Raw genomic sequence first — 22,216 nt, 5'->3', positions numbered from 1 at the left:
TTCAACATAACAATAGCTACGGAGACAGTGAATCTGTTCCAGCTAACTTCAAAGGAAAACCTTTGCAGATGTAAATCTCCCATTATGGTGCTAATGGCTGAAGCATTAACAATTCTGACAGTGTGGTCTCAACAATTGAGAACCTGTTTACTGACTCGAAACCAGTGTCTCTGAGAACAAAGGAACCCTGACTCCAATTAAACACCTCAAGATTGCAGACATGGGAACATTGAGGAGGTATGTCACATGACCTCTCCCAAGCTGCACTGTGACATCATAGAATCCTACAGTGCAGAAGGGGGCCATTCGGCCCATCAAGTCTGCACCGACCACAATCCCACCCAGACCCTATCCCCATAATCCCATGCATTTACCCTAACTAGTCCCCCTGACACTAAGGGGCAATTCAGCATGGCCAATCCATCTAACCCACACATCTTTGAAGTGTGGGAGGAAACTGGAGCACCCGGAGGAAACTCACGCAGACACGGGGAGGTATCATCCAGTGGAATTGAATTTGAGCAGTTAATGTTTTGAACCTCCAATGTGAACAGAACTCCAGGCAACAGCGTGTGCTGTCTACTATCAAGCTGGTGACAACAGAAAGGACTTTCATCAAACCTGCCAACTACTGGAACCTCGGAAATTGTGCCTCTAGACCATTCAACGAGCTTTCTCCAATCGTGGGAATCTCACCCTGAGAAGATATGTTTATTGTAGTCCTGCCTTGAACCCTCTTCCTTTTCCCTTATCCCCTATTTATTATGCGAGTGTAAAATGGGATAGATGTTGCAAAACCCCTTTGGCATGATTGTGGGTGCGTGTAAAAATAAATATTATTTTCATCTTACCTTGAGCCTTCCATGCAAGTGATTAATAGAGGATTGGAACATTTCCAAATTTAAGTGTTGGAGAAAAAAAGTCACTGTTTATAGAGGGGGCAATCAGGATTTTTAAAAACCTGTTCGCAGACAGGGAGGATATGGGGAAATCAGGACAGTTTAAATAGAGTCCGCCTCCCCCCACCGTGACGCGTGTGATACCGAGGATGCCAACTGAAGTATCAGGTTTTGTTTAGCTGGTAGTTTAGCAAAACAATCAAGATGCCCGATTGACAAACAGCACTGTATGACTGCCAATGAGGCTAATATGTACAACTTTGTCAAGCTGGGTTGGTGCAACAAAGTCTAATTTTGTTCAGCCCTCCACTTCACAGATCTGTTGAAACGAGGGAATGAAAGGAATAGGGTGCTCCAGACATACAAGGAGAGATTATGGGAAGTTGGCCATGAGCCAAAGGTCTATTAAATGTCTGGACAATGTTGGGAAATGTCAGGCTACAAAGCATGAGCATTGTCAGAACACACAAGCCAAAACACAGATTTATCAATTATTTTCCCTCTCCTAAGTTTTTTTAATTCTTTCATGGGGCGTGAACATTGCTGGCAAAGCCAGCATTTGTTGCCCATCTCCAATTGTCATTGAACAGAGAGATTTGCCGTCCATTTCAGAGGACAGTTAAGAGTCAAACACATCGCTGAGAGTCTGGAGTTACATATAGACCAGACCAGTTAAGGATAGCAAACTTCCTTCCCTAAAGGGTATTAGTGAACCAGATAGATTTTCATGACAATTGATGATAATTTCATAGTAATCATTCGTGAGGCTATCATTCAATTCCAGACTTTTTTTATTAATTGAACTTACCCACTTCCACCAGCTGCCACGGTGGGATTTGAAACCAGGCCCACAGGGCATGTCTGAGCATCTGCATTACTAGTCTAGTGACATTAACAGTACGCCACCATCTCCCCCAAAATTGGAACCCTAATGTATCCATTTTGATAAAATAGAGGCAGCTTACACCAGAAAGAAATCAAAAATAAGCTGGAACATGCCTTCAGAAACTGGACACAGATTGTCACTACCTTTTAAGACTGTACAATGAAGGCTTCCTTTACAGTACAGTTGGATTAAGCTATTCTCCGGTTCTGGCAGTGAGTGCATCAGTCCTGGGTGCTGACAGTTTAAATCCTCAAAACCAGTTCAAAGGATTGTGCATCTGTTTTATTAATTTAGCGAATATGGTGACAATCAGCAATGATGCCAATGTTTGGCATGCGCCAAAATTCTATCAAACAATGCTGTTATAAATGGTCCAATAAAGTATGCAATCACAAGATCAGACTGCATTTAAGTATTCCATATTGGAAAAAAATGGATGACATTATTTTTAGCGTATCTACGCACACACGCACGCACACACGCACTTCTTTCCATTGGGAAATACTGTGAAAGGATTCCCATATTGATTATCAGCTCAATGAATGCATTATGGATGCTCCTTCCGTGGCCAACAAGTCTTGGCATTAGACTTGCACCCAGGACTACTGGTCCAGAGGTAAGGATGCTACTACTGTGCTACAAGATGTCCTATGGATGGCAATAATACGCTATCTTTGGTACCAAAGTGACTAAAGTACTGTTTCTAATTAACAAAGTAGAGTAATCAACTATACTATGAAATAGACATCATTCAATTCAGAGATGTCAAAGTTTGTAGTATTCTAATCAGGCCATATCACAATTAATACAGAGTTTGGGTCACCAAAACAAAAGAGCGACTTACCCCCAATATAATGTAGCTCAGACAATACATTTAGCAGAAGCGTTCAATTTTTCTTTCTAAACACAATGGAACAGGATTCTAGTTTGCTCAGAGTTACAACCATTTAAACTTCTGGTGCTTAGAAAGAGAAAACCTCTTTTCTTTTCATGTCAATTTTCTTTCCCTCGTTCCTCTACCCAATTTCTGACTTCACAGGCATATTCTGATAATATAACCATGATTCAGCAAAAGCTTTAGCAGTAGCTGCTAATTCAACTGTAAAAGGAAACTCAGCAAAACTCAATAATGACCTCAACTTTCATATTCACACATTTCCAGCAAGGATCACTGCACAACAATCAGGCCACTCATGCTTGATCCTCTCTCTCCTTTTGCCCACCCAAGCCCAGAAGCCATGTAGCTAATTATAGCTCATCTACTCTGGCTTGATTAAGATCGGTGAACTTGACATAGACCAGGGACTGAACCTGGGACCTCCACTCATCATAGAATCATAGAAACCCTACAGTGCAGAAAGAGGCCATTCGGCCCATCGCGTCTGCACCGACCGCAATCCCACCCAGACCCTACCCCCATATCCTACCCGCTAATCCCTGTAACCTACACATCTCAGGACACTAAGGGGCAATTTTAGCATGGCCAATCAACCTAACCTGCACATCTTTGGACTGTGGGAGGAAACCAGAGCACCTGGAGGAAACCCACGCAGACACGAGGAGAATGTGCAAACTCCACACAGACAGTGACCCGAGCCGGGAATCGAACCCAGGTCCCTGGAGCTGTGAAGCAGCAGTGCTAACCATTGTGCTACCGTGCCGCCCCTGACTCAGCTTCTGGTCAGGGCAATAGATAAGTCAGATTTTTGCAATCCAATGATGAAAAGATATTACTATACAGTGCAGAAGTGTCAAAGGAGAAAAAATGTTTTTAAAAATTACAGAGTTTTATTAAAAAATTATTGCGAAGAGGAGATTTTGAAGCAAGACCCAGTCACAAGCATCCGGAAAATTTAATTTAAAAAAAGACAATGGCTAAAAAGGAAACACTGAGAAACTTTGAAATCACTTCCTGTGTAAGCAGCATGTTGGTGCTTTACATTGTTGTTGCAGAATCTCTTGTTCACAATGAAGCAGGTATTCAAAGGATACAACTGAAACTAAGAGTATTTAATCCGGGTGACAAGGGTCTCGGCTCCTGGCTGGAGAACCAGCGAGAGCCCTGTGTTTCCTCCACTGGGGAAGGCATACAGTATTAAGTGCTCATCAAGTACTTAACTGGTCAGCAGCGGGGCTTTTCCAGAATAAGGACTCCGGGGAGAAAATCCCACCCCAGAGTTGCCAACCAAACAGAAGATGGCAGCTGCCCATTTCAGTCAGTGCCAACGGGAGCAGGGGCAACGGCTGACAACGCACCCACCAATCCACCAAAAGCCCAGGATCACAAGTGACTGCGTCGCTGACCAAGTGGCATAATAGCTTTGAGTTTGTGTGAATAGGGGCTTTAACCAGATTTGCTAACCCGGCTATTGGCAGTCAATAGTAAACTTTATCCTTAATGAGCTTTTATTTCCATTTCTAACTTACACAGGAAAGGGCTGGAGTTTACAGTTGCTGTTGTGTTAATGTGTACAATTTTAATGCTAAAAGGCAGTTTTTTAAAAATTGTCAAAACTGCTGGATTTTGACCCAAATTAAAGCAGAACGTCTTGGGTTTAGAAACTGGATTGTGTTACACCTATTCTGTAGGTGTTACATGCAAGGGCCTGATAAAACAGGTGGAGTGTATTATGCAAAAGAAGTGCACCACCCACCACATTTGGGAGGGTTCTTCCATTGTTGTCCATTGTATGTGCAAGAACAAGAATCACAACACTTTTGCAAATACAAATTGAGACATCTCTTCATAAAATATGACTGAGAATGACAACGGCAGTTGTAAGGATTTATTAGCAACTAAGTCAGTGGTGTTTTAAATAACTGCTGAAGGCTGCAACCCAAAATGCAATTAAAAAAGCAATGGGAAAAGTGGGGCTGATCTTCATAACTCTTGTTTAAATTCAAAGGCCATGCCACCCAGGCACCCCACCCCTGCCAAACCATGCCACCTGCCTCTCTCACCCCAAATTTAGGATGTTAGAATTGAAGTTGCTATACAAGTGGATAAAACAGCTTTCTCTTAGCTTGCATAATCAGCCAGCCAGAAAATGTGCAGAAATGAACTCTTTTAAACTGATGCTCTATCTACCAGAATTCCCACACTATTTATTTTCCTTTTTACGGTTTTCTTCTCCACAAACCATTGTGACCAAGGAGTCCGCATGCACAGGCAAATGGGGCAATTTCTCTGCAAAGCTGCGGCTTCTCAGAACAACTCGCTCTTGGGCAAAGAAATAGTTAGGTGATCAGATTTTCAAATGTCAAAGCTGGAACACACGGAAAGTCTTGGGAAGCTGGAATGTCATGATGGGCGACCAATGGCAGGAGCCTGGGGGAGGGGCAGCAAAAAGGTGGTGGTCTCGGGTATTCCAGCCAGAGTTAGTAACCTATTAAGATACCAAAATATTGAAGACAGCAGTTTCATTGGCATCTCTACCTAATTTTCTTAAAATAGTCTAAATAATCTGAACCAAGGCTTCATTTGACACAGGACGCCAGTCAGAATCCTCTATTCCACTCTAATTGTATTATGCAATGCACAATGGTAAGACCAATCTTCATTTAAAAGCCTTGTTTATTTTCTCACTAAGTTCAAAATGGATATTAAACTAACAAACATACCTAAGATGTGGGGATCATATTTGCACCCTGAGCCGCAAGCAGAAAAACATGCAAACTTTCAATGACAAATTTGGTTGAACGTGCCATAGCTCAACCAAGCCTGCCTGCTAGTTTCCTCAGCATCTCTTGATGGTTTTACCAATGGATGCCATCTGACTTCCTCTTCAAGCGTAGCTTAGAATCTGGGGATAACAAACTCAACCTTCTGTCGTCAACACGAAGTTGAATCAATCCCTGCTTCAAGGTGGTCATGGGTTAACTTTTAAGAGGTCCTGTGGATAAGTTACCCCACAACCTCCCATAAATTCACCCAGTAGTCCATAAATACGCATCGCCCATTCTAGCCTCCCGCATGCCCACATTGACCTCTGGAAAAATCACCATTCAAGGTGAAGCAGAAGAACTTAAGTAACATAAGTCAGTTTGATGGCCATGTTTGCATTTGACTGGACATCAGTTCATCATCATTGACTTTAGCAAATTCCACCAACAGCAGTTACACCAATGAGCTGGCTTCTCCAGGATCCTATTGGTTATGGATGGCATTCATGTCGCCATCAATTAATCCATTCCATTACCTGAACAAAGGAGGCTACCAATCATTGAATGTTCAACCCTTAAATGAGCAACAGTACAGAACGTGAATGCCAAGTATGCTGACAGCTGCCACAACTCTTTAAATCCACATGATACGGTAAATACAAAGAATCGCACAATAAAAATGGAATTTGTCTTAAACCAAAATATTTACAATGGGAATTTCCTAGGACCTCACATGATTGGTACCATAACTTTGCTTTTTTAAAGACATATCCTCATTTTATTAGGTGAAGAAAAATTAAAGATTTGTCATAAATTGTTACTGTGTCCCCTCCTGTGTTTTAAACTCCATTGAATAGATTTTCTTTCTGTCCCAGATTGAAACGAATGTTTGCATTTATATAATCTTTTAGTTGGTCAAAATCTCAACGTGTTTCAAGGAAGCACCATCACCAACCCCTCAGCAATGAGAGGCACCCCCCCACGCCCACTCAGGCATGGGGTTTCTGCGATCCAACGCTCCACTCAAGCCACCTTCTCTCCCAGAACCCCACACAGCACCCCTCCCTTCCCCATCAGACCTCCCACTTAGCCTCTCCTCAGGCCACACACCTTGGCAATGCCAGCATTTCACTGCCCGCTGGCACTGACATCCTGGCTGATTGCGTTGGGCCCTGAGGGGGCTCGATGGGGTAGGTCCAGTGGCCATATGCCCCTCAACTGCTGCCAGGCTGCAGAGGGCAGGTCCCTTAAGGGTCCTGGGGTTTAGGTGAACTCCAGGTTTCATGCTGGCGTGAGCACAGTCTCAATTCAGGTGAATCGCGGCCGCTATTTCTTTTTTTTCTTCTTCGTTCATGGGACGTGGGCATCACTGGCTGGGCCAGCATTTATTGCCCATTCCCGAGGACATTTAAGAGTCAATCACATTGCTGTGGATCTGAAGTCACATTTAGGCCAAACCAAGTAAGGACAGCCGATTTCCTTCCTTAAAGGACCTTAGTGAACCAGATGGGTTTTTACAACAATCAACAATGGTTTCATGGTCGTCAGTAAACTTTTAATTCCAGATTTTTATTGTATTCAAATTACACCATCTGCCATGGTGGGATTCGAACATGGGTCCCCAGAGAATTACCTTGGGTCTCTGGAGTACTAGTCCAGTGGCAATACCACTATGCTACTGCCTCCCCAAGGAGAGGACAAAGATTAGGTGCAGTGGGGTTAAAAGAAGAAAAAGTTGCCTTCAATTTCGATCCATCAATATATTCTAGCCTATGAAGGGCGCCCATGCTATTACACCAGTGCAACATTTTCATTTCTCAAACAGCCATTCTTTTGGTTTCTGAATAAGTTTGCCAATTAGTACCAACTTTTGAGTAATTTTATACTATGAACTCACATTGACTCAGCTCATTCTGCTGGCCTCCCACTCTTCCCCTCTGGCCCCCTCCAAGGAATCCATGGGACTGGCCCGTCAGAAACCTTTGATTAGCTGATCAGGGTACTAAAAGGCGAACCATCTGTAATAAATGGAACACAAGGAGCAGGGTAAAGGGGAAGGCCTCAGCTGAGCCTAAAACACGGGCACTTGAGCAATTTGGAAAAAAACTGTCGGGACACTGGAATGCTTAGTGAAAAATCTGGGCTATCCCAGTGAAACATGAGGGGTCTGGTCACCTGAAAGAGTGTGTATACATGTATGAACATTTTTGCCCCAATTCTACATTTACCCATAACAACAAACTATTTATTGCAGGAAACGATATACTGTGCCAAGTCCACTTGGCTGAGTCTAACTCAGTTATTTGTTGCTAGCCATCTGAAACATTGTGCTACTGTTTGGAACAGAATCATTACTGTTGTAAGTTTATTGCCAAAATGTAATGCTCTTGTCGAGTTCTCTGAAGCTCAGTCAGCACAACAGTATTCTTCACTGGACCTTTGACATCCTGATAGTGTGAAGTGTTTGAATTAGGGCATATGAACAGAGTCAAACTTCCAACTGGAAGTAATGAAAAATGTCAGCATTCTAAGGCTTCAATATATAAAGTAGATAAATGCAACAACAAAATTCAAAATATTGAGCTTACCATTTCACTTGATGTCAAGTTATTCATAATGTTAATATTTGGAGTATTTAAGGGTGCAGTTAAAAGCAAACATACCAAATGATTTCAAAATAATCGATTGCATCAACTGATGTTACAATGATCCAACACTAATGTTTTTGCTGAAAATTAGATTTCTCAGTTAATAAAAACAGACATGGTAACACAAATACCGATGAACAGTTAATGCAACTGTTTATTTACATGCAGATTTTGCATGTGCATTATAAGTTTCAGTGACAAGTTCGTCAATATACGTTTATTTAAATCAAAGCTAATTCCAAGAATCTGCAGTCCCAATCATCACAGCAGTTAATTGCTGCAAACAATTCCAAGTATTTAGTTCTGCTCTCCTATCTCCAAGGCAATCATATTTTGTACAACAAAAGTATTTCAACGCAAACTAAATGACAAAGTATTTCCCAACCTTAGGTCTGAACTTTAATTTTACCAGTTTGTCCTGGTTTCCACCTACCTCTATAAAGTCTCTCCTCGTCTGCCTTCCTTTAAGGATAAATAGTTACTGTTTTTCTCAACATTGTTCATTAGTCAGCCTTTTTGACCCTTCCCTGTTTTATTTCTTCGCTTTGGTTTCTCTCGAGTAGCCACAGCTGAACTCGATATATACAATGCAGCCTGAGCGCAGCACTATATAGTTTCAGCAATTTGGCATTAAGTTGGCACTCAGTACTCTGTTTATTTATTTGATTCCTGCTCTGAAAAACTGGACAGAGGCATTTTTAACTACTGTTGCAAATATCTAGTTCATGTGTTTTAATACAAAATGTTTAGTTTTATGAATTAAAGTTAACTGGAGAATATGGAAAAATGCAATTAAAGCACGTTGAGAGTCTATTACACTTACACAGTTAGAACGGCAAATAAAACAGCAGGTAGGCTTACTTAGCTAAAGGACTGGAGGTGTGACATCTGTAATCCTTGCAATAATGGCAGGTGAGAGTTTTGTTTTGAGAGGTGGAGTGAAATTATTGATGAGGGTAGGGCAGTGGATGTTGTCCACATGGACTTCAGTAAGACCTTTGACAAGGTCCCTCATGGCACACTGGTGCAGACGGTGAAGTCGCATGGGATCAGAGGTGAACTGGCAACCTGGATGCAGAACTGGCTTGGTCATAGAGATAATGTGGAGATGCTGGCGTTGGACTGGGGTAAGCACAGTAAGAAGTCTCACAATTCCAACCATTATCTTGTACATTGAGTTTGTGTCTATATATGCCCTGTTTGTGAACACAACTCCCAGACACCTGATGAAGGGGCAGTGCTCCGAAAGCTTGTGGCTTGTGCTACCAAATAAACCTGTTGGACTTTAACCTGGTGTTGTGAGACTTCTTACTCGGTCATAGAGGACAGAGGGTAGCAGTGGGTGTGCTTCTGAATGGAGGGCTGTGACAAGTAGCATTCCTCAGGGATCAGTACTGGGACCTTTGCTGTTTGTAATGTGTGTGTGTATATATATAAATGATTTGGAGGAAAATGTAACTGGTTTGATGAGTAAGTTTGCGGACAACACAAAGGTTGGTAATGTGCGGATAGCGATGAGGACCAGAGGGTACAGCAGGATATAGATCGGCTGGGGACTTGGGCGGAGAGATGGCAGATGGAGTTTAATCCGGACAAATATGAGGTAATGCATTTTGGACGGTCAAATACAAATAGGAAATATACACTAAATGGCAGAACCCTTAAGATAGGCAGAGGGATCTGGGTGTACAGATACACAGGTCACTGAAAGTGGCAACGCAGGTGGAGAAGGTAATCAAGACGGCATACGGCATGCTTGCCTTCATCGGCTGGGGCACTGAGTTTAAAAATTGACAAGTCATGTTGCAGCTTTATAGAACCTTAGTTAAGCTGAACTTGGAATATAGTGTTCAATTCTGGTCGCCACACTACCAGAAGGATGTGGAGGCTTTGGAGAAGGTACTGAAAAGATTTACCAGGATGTTGCCTGGCATGGAGGGCATTAGCTATGAGGTAGGGTTGGAGAAACTTGGTTTGTTCTCACAGGAATGGCAAGGTTTAAAGGAGATGTTCAAGACAAGTTTTTTTTTTTTACACAGAGGGTGATGGGTGCCTGGAACTCGCTGCCGGGGGAGGTCGTGGAAGCAGATACGATAGTGACTTTTAAGGGACATCTTGATAAATACACGAATAGGATGGGAATGGAGGGATATGGTCCCTCTTCAGTCAGGCAGCATAGTCAGTGCAGGCTTGGAGGGCCGAAGGGCCTGTTGCTGTGCTGTAATTTTCTTTGTTCTTATTTTAAAAGCATTCAGTAAACCCCGAAAAGTTGTAAACCCCTTTACTTCATCAGTTCAAAAGAGAAATTGTAAATGAATGGCAGTTAATCCAAAGGTCAGTTGGAGGATAGTCCAGAGCATGCTACATCATTATGCTTAGGGATGTTCTCTGTAAATAACAAAGACTGATATGTCTTGTAAGATCATTCTTGGGGGAAGTGAGTGCATTACCACATATTACATTAAATACTACTTGTTTTGTTAAAGACTTATATACACACTAAAGTTTATGTTTTAAAATATCAATCTTGTGCTTTGATCTATTCATTAAAACAAGGTATTCAGATTTCTCTTTAAATATTAACAGTCCTTAACTGGATCGTAACTGTATATGAAGAGATTTATTTCAATCTTTCCCTGCCAGTTAGTTCAAAACAATTCACAATGTTCCCTTTTTCCATTGTGTTAAAGTTTATTTATTAGTATCACGAGTAAGTTTGCATTAACACTGCAATGAAGTTACTGTGAAAATCCCCTCGTCGCCACACTCCAGTGCCTGTTTGGGTACACGGAGGGATAATTTAGCATGGCTAATGCACCTAACTAGCACGTCTTTTGGACTGTGGGACGAAACCTGGGGCGGCACGGTGTCACAGTGGTTAACACTGCTGCCTCACCGCGCCATGGACCTGGGTTCAATTCCAGCCTCGGGTCACTGTCTGTGTGGAGTTTGCACATTCTCCCCGAGTCTGAGTGGGTTTCTTCCGGGTGCTCCGGTTTCCTCTTACACTCCAAAGATGTGCAGGTTAGGTGGATTGGCCATGCTAAATTGACCCTAGTGTCAGGGGATTTGTGGGGTAAATATGTGGTGTTGTGGGAATGGGGCCTGGGTGGGATTGTGGTTGGTGCAGACTGGATGGGCTGAATGGCTTCCTTCTGCAATGTAGGGATTCTATGATGATTCTATGACCCAGAGGAAACCCACACAGACACAGGAAGAACGTGCAGACTCCGCACAGACAGTGACCCAAGCCGGGAATTGAACCCAAGTCCATGGCGCTGTGAGGCAGCAGTGCTAACCACTGCACCACCGTGCTGCCCTATGTTTACCTATCTGCAGTTATTCTGTGTTGTTCTATAGTTCTTAGGATACTTCATTGGACTCCAGTCACCTTTTTCCTCTTAAAAGTTGTATTTTTCACCTGCACAAGGGAGTTTATGAATTAACCTTTTCAACATTGTTTTTTCTCCTCACATAACTCATGTGTCATCTCCCAACTAATATAACTGATATCTTAAACCAATCAAACCAGTAAAACAACAATCCCACCACAAACTATTTTTCCTTCTTAAAGCTGAGGAACAAATTACCACAAGTTTACTTCTGGGAAAGAAACCAGCCTGAATCAAAGTGATCCAGAATTACAAATTTGTTTCTACTCCACAGCCTTCTTAGTTTCTCTACTGCATCTGCTCATTAAATCAATAGATTTTGGAATTTTTAAACACATTTGATTCCTATTACTTTTCCAAAAAATATCCTCCAAATTTCTCACACTTTCATATTAGTGTAATTAGATTGATTCCAGAGATGAGGGGTTTGTGTATGAACAGATATTGAACAGTTTAGGCCTATACTCTCTGGAATTTGGAAGAATGAGGGGAAATCAAATTGAGATATGCAAGATGATAAAAGATATGAATAAAGTAGACGTGGAATGGATATTTCCGCTGGTGGGATGAGAGGTCATAGTCTTAGGATAAGGGGTCGCAAATTTAAAACAGAGTTGAGGAGAAATTACTTCTCCCAAAGGGTTGTGAATCTGTGGAATTCGCTACCCCAAAGTGCGATGGATGCTGGGACAGTGAGTAAATTTGAGGAGTTAGACAGATTTTTAATTGGTTATGGATTGAAGGGTTATGGGGAGAAGGCAGAAAATGGGGATGAGGAGCATATCAGCCATGATCGAATGGCGGAGCAGACTCAATGGGCTGAATGGTCTAATTCTACTCCTATATCTTATGAACTCATAACTTAATTAGAAAAATAGATCAAGTCAGAGGTTTTCCTAACACATAAGAAAAAAACTTAGGTTTCAAGTCATGCAAAATAAGTGGTGAATCAGAACTCAAAGTTGCATTTCCATGAATTTTCAATGCATCTCGTCAAAAGTGATAGAAACTTGTTGCAAGAGAAAAAACTACTGCCAGAATCTTCCCGGCAAGACTGAGATGGCCCCTCTTATTGGGACTATCGCAGGCCCTTTCACTGGGCCTTCCATGTCCCTGTTCCACCTGCCATCCTTCATTAGGCAGTCTCCACCTTTTTCTTTGTGCCAGCAGATTGATTGGTGAGATGCCCTGCCTCAGGACCTGCAACTAAATATCTGCGGGAACGCTCAGCTCTCAGTAGCTAAAATGTCAGCATATATCTAAATTTATGACTGAATGGATAAATAACATACTGCAAATTTACTTTAAAAAATGTGTTATATTGCTAAAGGCCAGCTGTTGTGCAACTTCCATAAATACTTTGCTCATTCTCCTGGCAATGTCTAATAAAATACATACATTTGTCTCTGGCAGTAGAACTATTAGGAATAAAGCATTTTATATTTCAGTAATCACAGCTTGTATTTGCTAGATAACAATTACTCCAACTTTCCTGCTAGAGAAATGCACAAAATTCACACCTATATTTCAAAATTTGTCATTACACAATCACAATAAAAGATTTTCTTGGAATATAGATCTGCAAACGAATGTAACAATGACCACAAAGTGAAACAAACCACAGATTTTCAAAGTGCACAATTAGCATTGGCATTCTGAATCAAGAATTGTTGTCGGATGGGATGGAGTAATTACTGTACAGACAAGTTACAGCTTACACATTAGATGTTTATGAAGATATTTAATACAGTGCCATAGGCCTAACGAGTCAGGCATCATAACACTATATAATAGCAATGTACTACAGTTTAAAGTAAAACTGAATCACCACGGCCCTTCCCAAATCCTCCATGAAAAACAAGTGGTGCGAACCTCAAGTTCATGATTCATGTCTTTTAAATTATAACTTCTGGTTTAGGAACATAACTTCCGGTCTGAAAGTTGAAACTTCTCAATACAACTTAAATAGTAAGCAAACCAAAGGTAATTGATAATCAAAAGCTTGGGCCACGTTGATTTAAGGGGTCAGTGGGTTAAGATCATAAAGAGCATGGAGCTTGCTCCTATCTTCGCCAGCAAGTCTAGGAAGCATTGTCCTGTCTTTGTTAGAAATACAAGTCATTCATAGGCTTCCTAGAATCAAGGAAAACTTTGGAATTAAAGGCAGTTAATCTTCATTTATATCTGGGAATATGCCATGTGTATCATGTTGCCGTACACAGTGATTCAGGCAGGGTGGAACCTTGGTTAGAAGGTAATTTTGTTTAATTATCGGTGTCTGCTGACAGAGGAGACAAAGGCCTCCTCTGGAGTACTGTGTCCAGTTCTCGGTGCCAAACTTGAGGTAGGGGTGAAGGCTTTGGAGAGAGGTTAAGGGGATTCACAAGAATTATTCCAGGGATAAACAACCATAGCTGTGAGGAGAGACTGAAGAGGTTAGTTGGGTCTGTTTTCCTTGGAGAAAAGAAGGCTGAGCAGAGACTTGATAGAGGTATTCAAGATCCTGAAGGCTATGGACAAGATAGATGGTGAGAAACCGTTCCCACGCAAGAATACATCAAAGAACTAAAGGGCACAGATTCAAAATAAGAGGCAAAAGAAGTAGTAGTGATGCAAGGAAGACATTTTTTCATCCAGAAAGTGGTTGAAGTCTGCAACAAACTTCCTGAGAGGTTGGTGGAGGCAGGTTTGATCAAGGTATTTAAAAGGGAATTTGATTGCTATCTGTAATGAAAGAATGTGCAAGGTTATAGGATAGGATTAGGTAGAATGCTCTTTCAGAGAACCAGTAAAGAATGGTCTTCTTCCGCGCTGCACAGATTCTGTAATTCTGAGAGCTTAAAGCATATAATAACTGCTTGATTAAAGAAAGAATCAAGAAATCAAGCAAGTTAGGTGAGATTAATTCTACTTTGCTGAGATTGCCATTTTTACTGCAGAGCAAGCAAATTATGCATAGCAGTTTACCCACTTCAGTTATGTCAATGTGTACTGACAACATATTATGTCCTATACATGAAATACAGAATTCATTCCATGTACCACAGCAACTTAAAACAAAATCAAAAATCTGCTGACTTTAACCATCAGTGTCAACTGGAATCTCTCCATCCTCCTCATTAAGACAGTACTCAAGAATTACAGCTCATCTGTACAAATCACAGCATGCTGATGCTGCAGTTACCTTGCAAAAATATTCAACAAACTTGAACCAAGCAAACCTACTAAATGGAGCAGACATTCTAGTAATGTGACTACAAATCAGGGTGCAAATACAGTACCCTCTTTGCCAAACAGCAAAACAATGATATAATTGACTTTATGATGACCTGAAGCATTCTGGATAGAAACCATCTCAATGCCACACCCAAATTGCTTTATTTTTAACTAGAGGCATATTCTAATATGCAATTGATATGGCATACAAAGTTATTAAATATATTTATTCCACTTGTATAAATTGCTCTTCTTGGCACATGGAATAAAAATGGCATTTAATACCCACGTAACAACTTACCTGTAAATCAGGTCAAAATGGACACTGAGAACATGAAGAGTCTGGTTCAGCCCAAAACATTGGCTGGGGAAAGGTATGGAATGCTGGTGATTATACAGAGTTTATGGCATTAAGGGGTCAAAGTCAATGGCTTCACTTGAAGAAATTACAGTTAATCAAAGATTCAATATTGGACAAGCAGTCCAACTGTACAGATAATGGAAGGGTCAACGCATGGGTTAATGTCAACATACTTATGAAAGCTGACCACATGTAGTAGATGATTTGCCAATATGGACATGATGGACTGACTGGCCTTCTGTGCTGTAACAAATCTATGATATCAGCAAAGTGCAATATACAGATAAGCAAAGAGGGACCAAAGATAGTTAGTACCTTGTGTGACATGAAGGCAATGCAAAGGGTCTGGAAGAGAAGCCATTGCTGGAGATGCGCCACGATTAGATAGGTAAGAGTGGAAGCAAGTGAATATAATCCTCCAAGATAGTAGGGTTAAGATATCATTTTAACAACAACATAAATTAAATTACAGTACTCCTATTTCCCGTTTCATTCACCATAGCTGAAACCATCAGCTTTCGAGGCACAAAAGGTAAGTGGCATTTGGACTACAAAAAAAAAGCATAGTTTTTGCTGTATACTTTGTTGTCATTCATTATTGCCTGTAAACATACTGTAGTGGTTATCTAGTACAATGAACAAGTGTATGAAAATCAGACAATTTAAACTGCAGCTTTATACAACAGGTACTAACAACTGAGGATGTTAAGTTGTGATGGGGCATAATTACATTCTTTTCTGTAATGCTTAATGGTTGTATAATTAGAGTGAAGAGCAGTTTTGAATTTCCTTGGCATGAAAATGAATCACTAACTGACAGAAAAAGTCACCTTAGCAGGCTTTCACGTATAATATTTAAACACAAGCCAGGGAGCGTTATATCTTTCAATTTCCACACATCAACGTTGCACAAGTGCAAAGTCTGACGAGTATAGTGAACCATGAAGTGAATTACCAATCACTGGGTCAAAGAATTACATTTACAGCAGCTAATAGGCTATGTAATCAAATATTAACTTTATATACAGTATAAAAATGCTGACATGATTCTAACTCAGTCGTCTATTGTTCATGTAATAAATTTACAAAGCAACATTACATTCTCAAACCATTCGACCATTAGAATTTATATAATCCAAATTAGTGTGATCTAAATACCACAATGAAAACATGGAGATTTTAATTTTATGTATGCAGTTGTACAGGCGAGTAGTAATACAATAATCTAATTTTTAATTATAGATCTATAAAAGATTAAACAAAAGAAAGTTTCAAAAAAGGTACGGTTACAACAAAATACCAACATGTTCTCAGAACAGGGGCACTAAGTTTAATTACCTCATGGTTGATATGTGCCCCAACTTCATTTATCTACTTTAGATCTATATCCATTGATATCTTTACCCAACAAAGTACTGAGTTTTGACATTTTTGATTGATTCAGCATTCCATGGCTTTTCTGGAATGAGTGTTTCATATTCTGACAAGCCTTTCATCTGGAAAAAGTGCTTCCTGATTTCATTCGTAAATAGTCCAGTTCTAATCTTAAAGTTATGCTCTCTTGTTCTAGATTTCCTTATCAAAGCAAATAATTTAACTATATCTGCGCTATCACATCCTTCCATCATTCAAATACCTCAAGTAGTTTGTAGGCGAGATACCTTTGCTGTTGAGTAAAGCTCCCTTAAAAAGGCACAAATGAAACCTGACATGAAACATGATAAGACAATTATTTTCAGAAAGTCATTGGTCTGCAGTTTACCCGGTCAGAACATTACTGGATGCCCTTAACAAAATCTGATGTTTTTCATCAACAATTAACAAAAAGAAAGTGTGTCTTGAAATTACTTTTTCACCCAGCTGTCAAAAGTTAAAAAACCTGCCAAAAGATGCAACTGTGATTAATGGAGAGTATGAGGCCAATAGGTTAGTGAGAAGTGTAAAATCTGTAAAGGTATTATTAGGATGCCACCATATCCTATTGTAAGATTTGCACAGGCACTCAAATTTAACAAGACGGTTGCCATAGGTCTAATTGCCATAGGTACGAGACAAAGACATAAATATTTTAATCCACCAAATTGCCCCTTAGTATCAGGGGATTAGCTAGGGTAAATGCATGGGGTTATGCAGATAGGGCTTGGGTGGGATTTTGGTCAGTGTAGACTCGATAGACTGAATGGCCTCCTTCGGCACTGTAGGATTCTATGATCCTAGAATTGGCTACCAGATGTAATGTTCTACAATAATACATAGTGGGGACAAAAAAAATTACAGACAAAATCCATGAAGAAATTGATAAAGGCACCAGCAAAGTATGATGGTCTTCCTGCTCCTGAAGATACTAGTTATTTCCAACCCCCCCACATTTTAGTGATCTGCATGCAAGAAGATGAGCAGTTTTCAAGACTGAGGTCTTGGAGGAATGTACAAGACCATTCAAGGCCATATTAAACTACAGAAGAGAGTTTATAAAATTTATTTATTAGTGTCACAAGTATGCTTACATTTACACTACAATTAAGTTACTGTGAAAACCCCCTAGTTGCCACACTCCAGCACCTGTTTGGGCACACTGAGGGAGAATTTAGCATGGCCAATCCACACATCTTTGGAGCGTGGGGGGGAACCAGAGGACCTGGAAGAAACGCACACAGATATGGCGGGATATGTGCAAACTTCACACAGACAGTCACCCAAGGTCGCTGGTGCTGAGAGGCAGCAGTGCTAACCACTGTGTCACCTTGCCGCCCGAAGTAACATCTCAGAATTGGCTGTAAACCAGAAAATGGAAGGGAAGGAGAAACTCAGAAAAAATACAATCACCAGGGAAGTGGTATTGAGCATATTGTTGGAACAATGGGCTGAAAAATCCCCAGATCTGGATGGACTTCATCCCAAGGTCTTGAAAGAAGTAGCGAAAGAGTTGATGCATTGGTTTTAATTGTCCAAAATTCCCGAGATTCAGAGAAGGTTCCATTAGATTGGAAGATAGCAAACGTAATTCCTTTATTCAAAAAGGGAGGGAGACAAAGCAGTAAACTACAAATCAATTAGCCTAACATCTATGGCAGGGAAAATTTAGAAGCCATTATCAAATACATTATAGCAGAGAACTTAGAAAAATTCAAGGTAATCAGGCAGTCAACTTCATTTTGTGAAATGGAAATCATGTTTGATTAATTTATTGGAATTCTCTGAAGAGATAACATGTGCTGTGGATAAGGGAGAACCCACTGGATGTACTGTATTTAGATTTCCAGACAGCATTTGATGAGATGCCACATCAAAGATTGTTGAAAGTGAAAGTTCATGATGTAGGGATCACATATTGGCATGGATTGAAGACTAGTTGGCTAACAGTTGGCATATAGAGGTATTTTTCTAATTGGCAGGATGTGATAAATTGTGTGCCAAGGGGATCAACATTTTATAATTTATATAAATCACTCAGAATATGAAGGAATGGTTGCTAAATTTCCTGATGACACAAAGATAGGTTGGAAAGTAAATTGTGAAGAAGAAATAAGGAGGCTACAAGGGGACATAGGTAGGTTAAGTGAGTGGGCAAAAATCTGACAAATGGAGTATAATGTGGGCAAATGTGAAATTGCCCATTTTGGCAGGAAGAATAAAACAGCTTATCTAAATGGAGAGAGATTGCAGAGTGAGAAAATGGAATATAAATAAAGGGTTAACTCAGAAAATATGGGTTAGCATGGCTTGATAGCATGACTTGAATAAAAACAAAACGAAGGCATACAAAGAAAGGAATGCTCGTGGAAGAAAGCTAAAACCACAAGTGATTTAATTATGGGTGTAACATTGTATTCTGGTAAAGACCTATTGGGCAAACAAGGTAGAAAATCCACTGTACTGAGGAATGTTATTAGATCTGTACAGAATTGAATATATTCATATGATTAGATCTATATAAGGCGGCTGGTGTGATTAGATCTGTAAAGAATTGAATATACTCATATGATTAGATCTATATAAGACGGCTGGTGTGATTAGATCTGTACAGAATTGAATATATTCATATGATTAGATCTGTATAAAAGACAGCTGTAACAGAACAACTTTGAGTAGATCCTTCTGATCACTCCCAATGGCCATTATAAGCGCAAAATAAAGTAATATTGAGTGGATTTGCCATAATGTAGGCTGTTTTTTAAACTTTTCCTCAACAAGAGCTCCAAGGTACAAAGGGATCTGGGTGTCCCAGTGCATGAAATCACAAAAGGCTAATATACAGGACGGCAAGTAATTAAGAAAACTAATAAGAATATTGTCATTTATTGTGAGGTGAATTATTACAAAAGTAATTACAAATGGATGGGTTGTCTTATGAGGAAAGGTTGCTGAGATTAGGTTTGTATCCACTAGTGTAAAAGAGTTCAGGTGATATGACTGAAACCTTTAAGATCCTGAGGAGTATTGACAGGGTGCATGTGGAGCAGATGTTTCTTCTTTTCGGAGAATCTAGAACTAAGGGTCAGTGTTCAAAAGTAAGGAGTCGCTCATTTAAGATGGGGATAAGGTTTTTTTTCTCTCTGAGGGTCGCAACTCACTAGAACTTTCTTCCACAAAAAGGTAGTGGAAGTAGAATCCTTGAATATTTTTAAGGCAGAGCTCAGTACAGTCTTGATTAATAAGGGAATGAAAGTTTATCTGGGTAAGGCAGGAATGTGAGTTTGAAGTTACAATCAGATCAGCCACGATCTTATTGAATAGTGAAGCAGATTCGACAGGCCAGTGTCCTACTCCTGCTTTGAATTCATATGTTCGTAGGCACTAGTTAAGGGGCAACCAGCTTCATTACATCGCTGGATTAAACTGAAAAGGTCATTGCAGATGGTACGTATAAGACTGAAGTGAGATTAGATGTTCAGGGCTTTGTGGAGCTATTGGCTGATACAGATGTTAGAATAGTCTCCCCCATGACTGAAAAGCCATCATGAAATGTATTTAGCTCTTTAGGCCTCATACTCATGGGAGTATAGATCAATCAACATAAAATCTGTGTTTCTGCAGGGCAATACTTTTTAGGCAGAAATTTTTTTAAACTGCCCAAAAAGGCAGCTGATGCAGTGGATATTAAATAAATGCATCTATATCCTGGATGATGCTTACAAAGTCTGATACTGTTTGATGAAATCTGTTTTGCTGAAAACAGGGTTAAATTAAATTACAAGATGATCATGCAATGTTTCATTGGTATCATAAAGGAAAACTTTCAGTGATTTTCACATGCACGTTAATGATTTCTTATGGGATGATATTGTAGATTTTGAGAAATGTTATTAATTAGATCAGTGAAAAATTTAAAAATAGGGAGTTTGGCTTCCAGAGTTTTTAAATGCAAGTAGGTCTGGAATAACTTTAAATCAACAATCCTGTTTAAGAGTATTACCTCAATTCCAGTTAACTGTTCTAGGTCACCACAGTGTTATATTTTAAGACCAAGACAAGGTCAGTGAGTTGCTCGATTGGCTAGCTAAACTGACTGGGCACTGGAAATAGACCAAATACTAGTTCAAGCAATAAAGTAGAGAACGTTTTAAGGACAAATAAAACAAAATAAAAATCAAATCTGGAGAAATGTGCAGTCGAGTTACCATCCTTAGCTGACCCAAGGAACATGAAACTAGTCGTTTCCAGCAATGCTTCACATGTCAATCTTCTCAAGGGTTTCTCTAGTACAGATAGTGTCATCATATCTCTTTTGGGTAAAAACAGGAAATTCTGTCCTTTAGCTCAGAAAGCCAAATTACAAGGTTGTTCCAACTAATCTGACTGCTGAAACACTGGCACATGTGGTGACAGCAAACACTCGATTCTATTTGTCAATTATTTTAAGTGAGATTTTGTACAAGGAGCATACCGAAGATAGTATATGCACTGATCATTCATTCAGAATGATGTACTTTACAAAATGAGAAAGTGCAAAAGAGTTACAGAATGTCTTTGCTGGCTTGAAACAAATGGTATAGAGAAAATTAAATTTCTAAAATTAATGGTACATACAAGTCATCTTCTGATTATTATATGCATTTCTTTTTGTGAAACAATGGAATTGTTACGATTCCTGGGGGGCAGGTGTCTCACAATGCAGTGCTTTGTAAAGAATATGGAGGTTTTTGATTTAGTTTGGTTAGAAATTTTGATTGTACACACTAATTCCATTTTTCATTTACACAGAAAGAAGAGAATCCATTAATTGCATACTGCTTATGTTAAATTGTATGCAATTGGTAGATATGAACTGGAGATTAATTTAAGTCGCTATAAAAATACGCATAGACAAACCGCAATTGTTGGGTATGGGGTTAGTATGTTTGTATTACATAACTGTAAAGAAATAGAAGAAGTGTAAAGATTGACTCCATTTCTATTCTTCGCCAATATTTTTTTCTCGACTTGAACAGACTTTTCCACATTGAACTCCATCTCCCTTAGTCTTTGTAAATCCTTGCAACCATTCACATAACTTATTGTCCACCTAACTCATTAGCGTCAAATGTGGACATATAATTCTCTATTCTTTCATTTAAGCCATTAATATATGTGGTGAAAAGCAACACAACATGTTCCTGGGGAATAGCACTCGTCACACCCTGCCAATCAGAATATTCCTTTTATCATTACTCTGTGTCCTACCTCCGAATTACTGACCCAAGATAACCTCTTTGTCACTTTAATGACAAATTTAGAAATACATTTTTCATCCTAGCACACATGTATCTTTCTTCAATGTACAAAGCAATTTTAGATAAAAAGGGATGCGTGCCTGCAGGTCCTACTCAATGTGAAGCAAAGGATATTACTGACCTGTAGAGATGCATCACTTCAAATCTCATCATGCAGAAGAACAAAAAAATTTTGCCAAAGATCCAATTTCATTCTAGAATCAACACAGCACACAAAGTAAAAGGCAATTTTATGGAATTAAAATATTATATTCCTCTTTTCTCTCTAAAATGGGACTGTCTGAACTCTCATTATCTACTGGCTGGACAAGACAGCATTAGCTTTCTACACATGTGCAATACAATGACGGCACAGGAAATAGAAATTTCAAATTCCTATTTTAGATAAATCATTCCAAGGCTACTTAAGGGACTTTTGTCTGCTAAATGATTCCAGCA

General features: G+C 39.8%; 1 protein-coding gene across 35 annotated transcripts in view; it reads right to left on the bottom strand.

Annotated features, from left to right (window-relative positions):
- The window catches only part of strbp (spermatid perinuclear RNA binding protein), a 187,711-nt gene that overhangs the window by 129,126 nt on the left and 36,369 nt on the right, over positions 1-22,216 (bottom strand). The window contains exon 1 of one of the 35 annotated variants that reach the window (XM_078226529.1): positions 21,900-21,960. The exons of the other annotated variants lie outside the window; for them this stretch is intronic. The gene's annotated coding sequence lies outside the window, so the exon portion shown is untranslated. Of the gene's footprint in view, positions 1-21,899; positions 21,961-22,216 lie in introns of those variants that run through there. 35 annotated transcript variants of the gene reach the window in all.

Source organism: Mustelus asterias, chromosome 13, assembly GCF_964213995.1.
Source record: "Mustelus asterias chromosome 13, sMusAst1.hap1.1, whole genome shotgun sequence".
NCBI classification, from domain to species: Eukaryota; Metazoa; Chordata; class Chondrichthyes; order Carcharhiniformes; family Triakidae; genus Mustelus; species Mustelus asterias.
The sequence above is the reverse complement of the archived record's forward strand: the minus strand, read 5'-3'. Positions and strand labels throughout refer to the sequence as shown.